Here is an 11,608-nt window from a genome sequence, read left to right as displayed (position 1 = left end):
AATTTGATGCAATTCCCTAAAAACCATACAATTTTCAATAATCTCTCAATGTCTAAAATCACAAATACCAGACATCAGTAGGACACTTTTACCTTTCGCAACTGCGAATTTAGGCATTTTTGTGATACAATTGTACTGCCCATCGAATATATTCAATATCTACTTAAATCCAGAATCACAAGTTTTTTTATGTGAATTTAGACTTCATGAACTTGTACATATTTATTTGCGAAATCTTGATGAAATTGAAACCACCAAAATTGAAAATATCATACTCTTTCACATAAATATATTTGCGAAACTTCACTTACCACTAATTTTGCAAATAAATTACTTTTCACATATAATTTCTGAAATCACATAAATTTATGTGCGAAACACTTACCACTGATTTCGCAAATAGCTTACATTTTCACATACATTGCATGCTCTCGCATGAAGTTATTTGTGAATCTCCAGATATTGCAAATATCATAATTCAATATTTGTGAAACTATGACAAATATATGATATTTCTTATTTTTTACTAATTTCTCAAATCATATAGAAACCCATTGTGGTTCCCAACCTGCTTATTTTCGCATAATCTAGAGCTTTTTTTTTGCCTTTTCTTTCCAACCAGTAGTCCACAACGTGCCCTTCTGACTACTAATTCTGGCAACTATTTTTATCTCATTTGCGGATATCATACTTCTTTGCATATATGTTCCTAAATCTCATGAAGTATATTTGCGAAAATCCTACTGATCGAAAAAAAATAGACAATTTTGCAAAACTGTTTCTTCATTAACAATTGCAAAAATTGGACAATCAATATGATTAACATAGAACTAAATACAGTTGGTTTGCACAAAATTAGATAACTTGAAGTTTAACAATTACAAAGTTACATTCAATACATGGGCTTCATTACAAAGTTATAGTCAAAGTTTAACTTAATTTATTTAGTTACAAAGTTAAACTTGATCCATCCAATTACAAATATAAGTTTAACTTGATTTATTACAAATTTGCATAATTGTCCACAACTCAACTAGCTAGACAGACTTTTTTAACACCTCTCTAACCGATGTCTCTGCCTTTACATTATCTCTCACACTCTTGTACGCTTTTATTCATGTACTTATAAAACTTGATCATATGATTCCTTATATCTGTGACATCTTTATGAAAATAAGCTTTTATTAGCAAACAACTAATTATAATGGATATCTCAAACTAGTAAACAACTGATGTATAAACATATACCTGTGTGAAGTTCAATCTCTAGTTTCTACTCAAGTACTGCATATATTGTATGCCAAATATGACACAGTCATACCTATAAAATGAGGAAATACCAAGTAAAAAACATGTATAACAAATAAATGCAAAGTAATTACTCATTCTCTTATTGAGGAATACTCTCCATTCTCTGCATCATCCAATTTTTATAACAGTCGAACCTAAATTACGCTAAGAAAAAAATGAGCCTTCAACACATGAACCAAAAAGAGATAACAAACAAACACAAAAAGGAGATAACAAACATACACAAAAAAGTGAGTACATTATTGAGTACGTTATGTTATCATACTATTTGTTTGAGTTTTTTATCTGTTAAATATGTGTTCAGCGTGAAACTGTACAACCTAAAGTTCTTTTCCTTTATGTCCATTTTTCAAAGAACGTAGTGCTCGTTGCCCCAGTTGAAAGAAATTAAAAGCTGCAACATAAATCTAGTGTAACGTCGTTGTGCACATAAAAATTTATTTGTAAGTATGTGAAGTTGTGTAAAAGCATACTTTGTCAGTGTTAAGGAAATGATAAGTCATTGCTCTCAAAGTAGTAAGTTGCCTCACCTTGGTGTCCTTTAGTTGTGACCATTTGCTGTGAACAAACAAGGTTTATCAATTAGTTTTTATTAGTTGGTAGTAAAACAATATAAACATCACTTTTATAACTCACACATAAATACAACGTAAGGTAAAGGGTCTTCGATAAGTTGTCTATTTCTCTGTCCTCGTTGTCAGTCACTTTGATTCTTTCTATGAATCCTACTAGATGATACATAGTAAATCTAGTATGGTAACAAAAGAACAAACAAAATTATGTGCAAACGTAACAAAAAAAAATAACGTGCAATATTAATACTTACATCACTTGCCAAGCGAGTTTCTTTGCCAAACTCATACTCTTTTGGTTTTGGGGTGTTCTCTTCTATAACTTTTCCTTTCTAATTAACCTGTTCTTAACAACAAAATAAATTATATATGATTAATATCAAATATACACACATGATTCAGGATATTGCTTATACTTTATGTACGATCGAGTGTTCCTTGCTCTTAAAAAATTGAGGCTCTTTGAATTCTTTTTTTTTGTAAGAATGTGTACGATCATACATCTCAAACTACTTAGATATACACATAAAGAAACAACTAATTAAAAAACACTAGATATACACGTAAAAAAGCAATTAATTAAAAAACACTAGATATACACATAAATAAGCAATTGATTAAAAAACACGCAATATACACATAAAGAAGTAATTAATTAAAAAATATTAGATATGCACACAAGGAAGCAATTAATTAAAAAACTTCAACACATACACTACACTTGTATGGCTGAACATCCCTGTGTTTTGTTCTTTGTCTATTAACCTTAGGTCGCCCTACTGTACGAACCACTTTTTGTGGATAGACAACTACAAGAGTAGGTGGAGCGATGTGTGGGATACTATCCACCATAAAAAATAATGGATATTGATTATATGCAGCTTGATACGATTTAACTTTGAATCACTTATCGTAGTAATCTTCTGGTAGATTGCCCTCATACAAAATACATACGATTTCATGTTCATAAGGAATCCAACTAACCTATCAGTCTTCACAAGAGAACAAGTGCCTCTGAAGACCAACATTGTAACCGTGATATTGGTCACGAACTTTATACCATTATCAAGGGCAATGGACTACTTGCACACATATTTATTGTGCACTTTTCTTTAGTTTTTCTAGATTTTTTTTTACCTTCGGCACTACAACACTTGTTATATGCTGCTTTGCAATCTTTCTTTTCTCAAAAAGTTTCTTTAGTATGAGACAGTTTTTCAATAAGTGGAATTAAGGGCTTGTCACGTATGGTGAGAATCTATGAATTGAAGCTCTCCGCTATATTAGATGTTAAACATCCATATCTTTTCACTTGAAAGTGACAGTTGGCTCAATGTTTCATATGCACATCAGTGGTAATATAATTATATGCCTCTGTGATTTATTTCTTAACTTTGGCAAGAAAATAATTGCATTGTTATTTCGTGGCTGCTCGAGCTGCACTCCACCAAAGTGCATTGAGTGGTAAACTAAATTTCTTTGAAAAGTTCTCTGTCAAATGCTTCATGCAAACACATACACACACACATCCCATACACAAATACATTTCTAGCGATTGTGGACGAAACACTAAGTGGCACAATAATTTTTTAATCAGAAATTGAATAATTAGAAAATAGTCTTAGTGTGTTCTCGTCTACAATATGCTTGTTTGTAAGTAACCTCCACACATTCTTCCCGACTGATATCATTTATGATTTCTCTTGGAGTTATCTTTGGGTTATTATGCAAGCATTTATGAATAACACTTGAAATCTACTTTGAAGACACCTTTTATTACAAGGTTGCCTAATGATCCACCACATATATGTTTGCTATCATACTTCTTCATTTGAAAGAAATCTGCTCGGCGCACCTTTGTGCAATGGATCTTCCAAGAGAAATCAACTGTCATATGAGTGTTCTTCCTTGTGCATACGACATTGAATATGTTATTGCAACTGTTTAAGAAATTTGCTTTATAGTTATTCATGATCACATGATCTTTCAAAAACTCATGGTAGTACTGGAAATCAATAAACTGTTTGTCCAAAGCAATTTCTTGATCGTTTGAGTGTGTTAATAGCCATTAGAATTGTTCACAATCATTAAGCCTTTTATTATGCAATTGCTCATACAAATTAGATGTCTCTACTTCAATGATTTTCAATTGCATTTCATTGTACAAGAATCCATTGAACGATAATTAAGGGTTCATATTATCCAATGCCATTGGTGCATCACTTTCATCATCTCCTATCGACATGGTATACTTATCATCATCGATATCATCCAATTCTACACTATCAACATGATCACTGCTATCACTAATTGACTATTCAGTTTCACCAACTACATCAAAATTCATTGTATCTATCATTTCTTTTGCTTTCATGCATGTATCATTCCTGCATTTTCAATATTCAAGATTAACCATCAAAATAACACATTCATCATATCTACATCTTAACTATAAATTACATCAAAATTATAACTTATATATAGCATTGTCGTATGCCCAAAAACACTGCATGTCATTCAAATTACTCCAATGAAGATCATAGACACTTATTTGCCCATGTGGTTTCACATCCTTTGCAATGATCCATTCATCATGTACAACATCAATATCGTTTACTATTTGAGACAATTGGATAATCAACAAATGATTCAAATCAATAGATGGTGCTTGAGATAGATACACATTCTCTACGAGATTCACATTATTCCATTGATCAACTGCTCCTTCATTAACTTTGTATACTTTCAAGTAAACATCATCACTAAATAATATCAATTCTATATCATCTTCTTCCTTAACATCTATCCATATTTCTTGGTTGTTTAGAGAATAACTATACCAAAGGGTCAAAGCAACATATCTAGTTTTATAAGACATCAAAGCCGCAAATTTCTTAAAAGTAATATTCTTGGAGACTACTATAGATTTTCAATTAGTGTATTCAGACCTATGATAGTGTACTTTTAGACACCATCATTGACTACCTACAATAACTATAATAGTGTACTTTAGTCATTTTAATGCTCATACACAGTAAACCCTAGCCCCATTACACCAATATAAGAAAAACAAATACTAACTAAAAGATAAACAAACAATTATAAATAATCCACAACAATATGTATTGCTATAAAAAAATCATAAACATAGTAAACCCTAAACGGAAGTCGATCACAAGGATGATACCGCAACCTCCTTGAAAATATGCATGGGAATACACAAGTATATATTGTATGAAACTCACCTTTTAAAACTGTAGATGGGGAAGTCGATCACAATGAAGATACCACAACCTCCTTAGAATGCAAGAATTGCCGCAAGGGTTCTACAAAGAAGTTTTTTGCAAACACAAACAAGAAGAAGAAACCCTAGAATAAAAATGGGTATATATATGATTTGACAAAATCGTAACTATTAAGAAAAACCACATATAATAAAATTTTTGCAAATATGTAAGTAGAATTTTTGTGATTTTGTTGGTTTCCTTTAAGTGAAGTTTCACACATAAATTTATGCGATTTTAGAATATATGCAAAAGTATACTATTTGTGAGAGATGTTTCACAAATATTTTTATGCAAAAATATTTATTTTATGTGAAAGAGTATGTTATTTAAGATTTTGGTGGTTTCATATTCTTCTAGATTTCACAAATATTTTTATGCAAAAATATTTATTATATGGGAAAGAGTATGATATTTGTGAGCAGTACAATTTTATCACAAAAATGCCTAAATTTGCAGTTGTGAAGGGTAAAAGTGTCCTAATGATATAAGATATTTGCGACTTTGGATTGTAGGGTTTTTAGGAAGCACGTCAAATTACCCATACAATATGGTCATTTTTAGTTGAATCAAAGTAAATGGAATCATACGAGTGCAACTTAACTCACTACACTATAAAAAAAAATGAAAATGGCAACCTTAAAAACTAGCAAGCTTTTAATAAAAAAATCAAATTCTCACTTTATTAATTTAGAAACTAAATCTGCGACGTTCATTTTGGTTCTAGAAAAAATAAAAACCATAAAGTTCATATGCATAATTGAAAGCTTATGGAGTTTGATTTATGACACACATTAGGACTTTTGTCCTTGCCTAAGTCTAGTAGGATGATTTAGGGGTCGTTTGTTTCACGCTGGACAAAAAGAAATCAGCAGAAACCGAAATCCCCTCAAAGCCCTCCCTTGGGTGGAAAATGCTTCCACAGGGGCAGGTGTGATACGGGTTTCCAGAGAAACAGTTTATTTGGGTGGAAAATGTGTGGGCCTCACTTGTTTTTTCCTGCTTGGTTGTTTGTTTCAACTTAGGCTGAAAGAGTGCGCCTTTCATGTGAAAGATGTGCAATCATTTGTCTCTGTGACTCTAACCTTTCAGATCTTCAGGAACTTTAAATAAGGTTCTCAGTATTTGTGATTATAGAAATTTCTAATAAGGCATTTTAGTCGATTGATCGACCATGTTTTTCAAGACCCCCCTTTGTAGAAAATTTATTTCTTTTGTTGTCAATTAAAATTCATGCTAATAGTAAGTAATGATTTTTTTATCAACGGATATCTGCTAATGAGTTTTTAAGACATTCTGCTTCTCTACCGATGTAATTATCGCAAAATGAATTCCGCTTATATAGCAAAATGATAATGCATGTTTGTTTACAAGAATCCGATGCAACAATACATGTACAAGGTGATTGAAGCTCAACTTTAATAGATTCTCTTACCCAGTTAAGAATATTTGACAACCATTGATAAATGATCTCTAAATGTTCAGCAGAAAGGCAATCAACCTTCTAATAATAGTAATACAAATAATCTATTTCTTACCCCTTCTTTATATCTTTTAGTTAGTAAATTAGATTTAATTTTGTTTGAGTTTTATATGAAAACTTCAATATCCAGCATCTTTTTTTAGATGTGCAAGCAAGCATGCTAATTAACGGGCAGACTTGAGAGAGACGCGCATATGATTCAAATACCTACTGTATGAACTTGAAACAGGTGTTGATTTTCCCAATTCAATATATCCACTTTCTGACTTCATTTGATTTCACTACTGTCGGAGCTGATAAACGTTCTTAGTTTAAGAAGCTGCACTACTACAAAATATAGCTATAGCGCAGTCAAGAACTGCAGCTATAGCCTTGTGTAAATGCCACTGAAGCAAACAGCGTCTGTTTACCGATGGTAGCTGTAGGTGTTGTCGTTGTTGGCAACAGTGTCAGTTTCACGATCTACAATGGCAAGTACAACTGCCGCTGTAGGTGTCCTATAGCAGCAGTTTAATAATTCTTGTTGTTACTCTATAGTGGCAATGAAAGTGGAGAAAGGATTTTAGATTTTTGTTTGTCCTATGATATGATCTTAGCAAACACTTGGTTTAGGAAGAGGGAGTCTCACCTAGTAACATTTAAAAGTGGGGTTAATACGAGTCAGATAGATTTTTTCCTACTTAGAAAGAGAGATAGGGGTTGTTGCATCGATTGTAAGGTTATACCAGGAGAAAGTGTAGCTACACAACATAGAGTCTTAATTTTAGATCTTAGAATTAGACAATGCCGCAAAAGGGTTAGACATAGGATAGATCCTAGAATTAAGTGGTGGGCACTGAAAGGAGCTAAACAAGGAATGTTTGTAGAGCAGGTAGTTAAGGAAGTTGATTGGTGTCTCGAGGAGGATTCAGAATCAATGTGGAATAAGATAGCGGGTGGTATGAGAAAAGTAGCTAAGGAGGTATTGGGTGAGTCTAAAGGCGGTGCACCACTAGGTAAGGATACATCATGGTGGAACGAGGATGTCAAATTAGCTATTAAGGTTAAAAGAGAGTGTTATAGAAATCTAAGTAAGAGTCGTGATAATGAGAATTTGGAGAAGTATATGATAGCAAAGAAGGAAGCTAAAAAAGTTGTTCGAAACGCGAGGGCTAAGGTATATAAGGAGGTTTATGACAAGTTGGATACCAAAGAAGGCGAGAAGGATATTTATAGGCTTGCAAAGATGAGAGATAGGAAATCGAAGGATTTGGGTATGGTTAGATGTATCAAAGATGAAACGCAAAGGGTTTTAGTCAAAGATGAGGAGATTAAGGAGAGATGGAAAGATTATTTTGATAAGCTATTTAATGAAAGTCATGCTCAGGATCTTGGAGACTTTTCTATTCCTTTTCATGAGATAAATCGTGACTTCATGCGCAAGATTCAAAAGAAAGAAATTGCAGAGGCTTTGAAGAAAATGAAATCAAGAAGGGCAGTTGGCCCAGATGGTATACCTATCGAGGCTTGAAAATGCTTGGGAGAGAAAGGTTTAGAATGGTTGACAAATCTTTTTAACTTGATTTGGCGAACAAATAAGATGCCTAATGAGTGGAGGAAGAGTACTTTGGTGCCTTTATATAAGAATAAGGGTGATATACAAGATTGCACAAACTATCGTGGTATAAAACTCATGAGTCATACTATGAAACTTTGGGAGAGGGTGATTGAGTCTAGGTTGAGGAAGGTTGTCATGATATCAGAGAATCAATTTGGTTTTATGCCTGGAAGATCAACTATGGAAGCTATACATCTTCTTAGACAACTTATTGAAAGATATAGAGAGAGGAACAAAGATTTGCATATGGTTTTTATTGATTTAGAGAAGGCATACGATAGAGTACCTAGGGACGTTCTCTGGTGGACAATGATGAAGAAAGGTGTTTCTCTCAAGTACATTAGTATAATTAAAGATATGTATGAAGGAGTAGTAACCAATGTCCACACTTGTGGAGGGGTGACAACCAATTTTCCGATAACGGTTGGGTTACATCAAGGATCTGCTTTAAGCCCTTTCCTATTTGCGATAGTGATGGATGAGCTTACGAGATCAATTCAAGAAAATGTACCGTGGTGTATGTTGTTTGCTGATGATATTGTTTTGATTGATGAGTCTAGAGCTGGGGTTAATGCTAAGTTAGAATTATGGAGACAGACATTGGAAGCTAGAGGTTTTAAGTTGAGTAAGAGTAAGACTGAATATATGGAATGTCGGTTTAGTAAGCAACGAAGTAGTGATGGGAGTGTAGTGAAGCTTGGTGAGCAAGATATACCGGTGAATGATTATTTCAAATATTTAGGATCCATCATTCAAAAGTATGGAGAAATTGATGGAGATGTAAATCATAGGATAAAGGTTGGGTGGATGAAATGGAAAAGTGCTACTGGAGTGCTGTGCGATCGTAGAATGCCATTGCGGTTGAAGGGAAAGTTTTATAGGACGACTATTAGACCCGCTTTACTATATGGTACGGAATGTTGGGCTGCCAAGAGACATCATATTCAAAAAGTGAGTGTAGCTGAGATGCGGATGCTTAGATGGATGTGTGGAAATACAATAAAAGATAAGATTCGGAACGAAGAGATACGTAAGAAGGTAGGTGTTGCACCCATTGAGAATAAGATGCGAGAGAATCGTTTACGGTGGTTTGGACATATTCGGCGAAGGCCTAATGATGCTCCAGTTAGAAGGTTGGAGAAATGGGAAAATATATTAGTTAAAAGAGGTAGGGGTAGGCCTAGGAAGACTTGGATGGAGATGATAGGAAAGGATATGAATGCTTTGAACCTCACCGAGAACATGGCGTTGGATAGAAATGATTGGAGGAAAAGGATTCATGTGGAAGACCCAAAATGAATTTCTTTTTTGGTTCATATCGCTGACCCCAATTGTTTTGGGATGAAGGCGTAGTTGTTGTTGTTGTTGTACTCTATAGTGGCAATCTGAAACTGCCACTATAGGTCCTACTTGAGGCCCATTTTGGACTGCCGATGGTACCAACAGCGATAGTTTAAACTGCCGCTGTAAGTACCCTATAGCAGCTCTTACAAACTACCACTGTTGACTACTCAGCATTAGACGAACAATGGCAGTTTGTAAACTGCCACTATTCCAACCTACACAGTTTTTTTTAAATAATTGGCTGTAAAAAATATAATACATAAAAAAACACAAAAACATAAAGGAAAATAACAAGAGGAGCAGGCTCATTGGACACCAAATGAATATTCTATTTGCTAGTACTCTTTAGCCGTGATGTTGTTGGAAAAAGTTTCAAAATATAGCATATTCTGTAAAGTTTTTGGTGATTTATTATTTCCCATAAAAAGTGCTTTGAAAATGTTTAGTCCCATATTTAAGAGGAATAATTTTTTCTCGTGTTTTAAATAGAGTGTTTGTTCTCTATTTTTTACTTTGGTAAACCTTGTGTATTAGGGTGACTTGTGGACATTGTTGCACGTGTGCGCAAGGACGCTTGAGGCATAATGTGACATTTTGATGGTGCACTTTGCACGCTCATAGGGTGCAAGGCGCATGTGAGGTACTGAGGTCTGCTTTGACTAATTTGTCCTTTGACTTTTTTTTTCAAATGGTTTGGCCACTTGAAAGACTTTAAAAATGCATTTATGGGGCATTGTAACTGTTGAACGATTTTGAAGGTCCTTGATCATTAGTCAAAGGCGAGTGATCATTTATGAACATTTTTGTCCAATTTTTAAATCATTGAATTTATGACCTTTAATTTCATTTATCACAAAAACATCTTTGCCTTTCTAAAGTCTATAAATTTTTTCATTTTTCATTTTTTGGGTCATCAGATTTTTTGATTCTCAAGCTTCTCTTATTGTTCTTTTGTTCTCGATTTGGCTTGCCAAGTTTAAGTGTGAGAAAGGTCACCTGATCAAAGCAAATGCTTTTTTCAAATAAATAATTTCTTGTAGGCTTACAACAAAGCAAGAACCAAAAGAAGCTTGTGTTTGACTATTGGATTGGCTTTTGGTAAAGCATGGATCTGAAGCATTGGATGGAACACCAAAAGTTTCATCGTATCCAACAATGTCACGTTCCTACACTTCGCGTAGGAACAGATGCACCGTTTGTGCATGCGCATGCACAAGGGCGCTTGAGGCACAATGTAGCATTTTGATGGTGTATTTTGCACTTTGCATGCTCGCAATGGTGCAAGGCACATGTGAGGTGCTGAGGTCCGCTTTAACCAAACCATCTGTTGACTTTAAAAATGCATTTATATAATGTTTACGGGACATTGTGACTGTTGGACGATTTTGAAGGTCCTTGATCATTAGTCAAAGGCGAGTGACCATTCAGGATCATTTTATTCAATTTTTAAATCATTGAATTTATAGCCTTTAATTTCATTTATCACAAAAATGTCTTGGCCTTTCTAAAGTCTATATATTTTTTTTTTATCTTTTGGATCATCAGATTTTTTGATTCTCAAGCTTTCTCTCTTTCTATTCTTTTGTTCTCGATTTGGCTTGCTAAGTTCAAGTGTGGGAGAGGTCACCTAATCAAAGCAAATGCTTTTCTTAAAAAAAATAATTTCTTGTAGGCTTACCACATAGCAAGAGCCAGAAGCTTGGGTTTGACTATTGGATTGGCTTTTGTTAAAGCATGGATCAGAAACATTGGATGGAACACCAAAAGTTTCATCGTATCCAACAATGTCACGTTGCTGCACTTTGCGCAGGAACGGACGTGCTGTTAGCGTGTGCGTGTGCAAAAAAGCGCTTGAGGCGTAATGTGGTATTTTGATAGTACACTTTGTATGCTCGCAGCGGTGCAAGGCGCATGTGAGGTGTTAACCAAACCATCTTTTCACTTTTCATTTTTTAATGTTTTGGTTGTTTGAAAGACTTTAAAAATGCATTTATATAACATTTATATGGCATTGTGA

Source organism: Nuphar pumila, chromosome 3 (genome assembly GCF_984573655.1).
Source record: "Nuphar pumila chromosome 3, dmNupPumi1.hap1.1, whole genome shotgun sequence".
In the NCBI taxonomy this organism is placed as follows: Eukaryota; Viridiplantae; Streptophyta; class Magnoliopsida; order Nymphaeales; family Nymphaeaceae; genus Nuphar; species Nuphar pumila.
The sequence above is the reverse complement of the archived record's forward strand: the minus strand, read 5'-3'. Positions refer to the sequence as shown.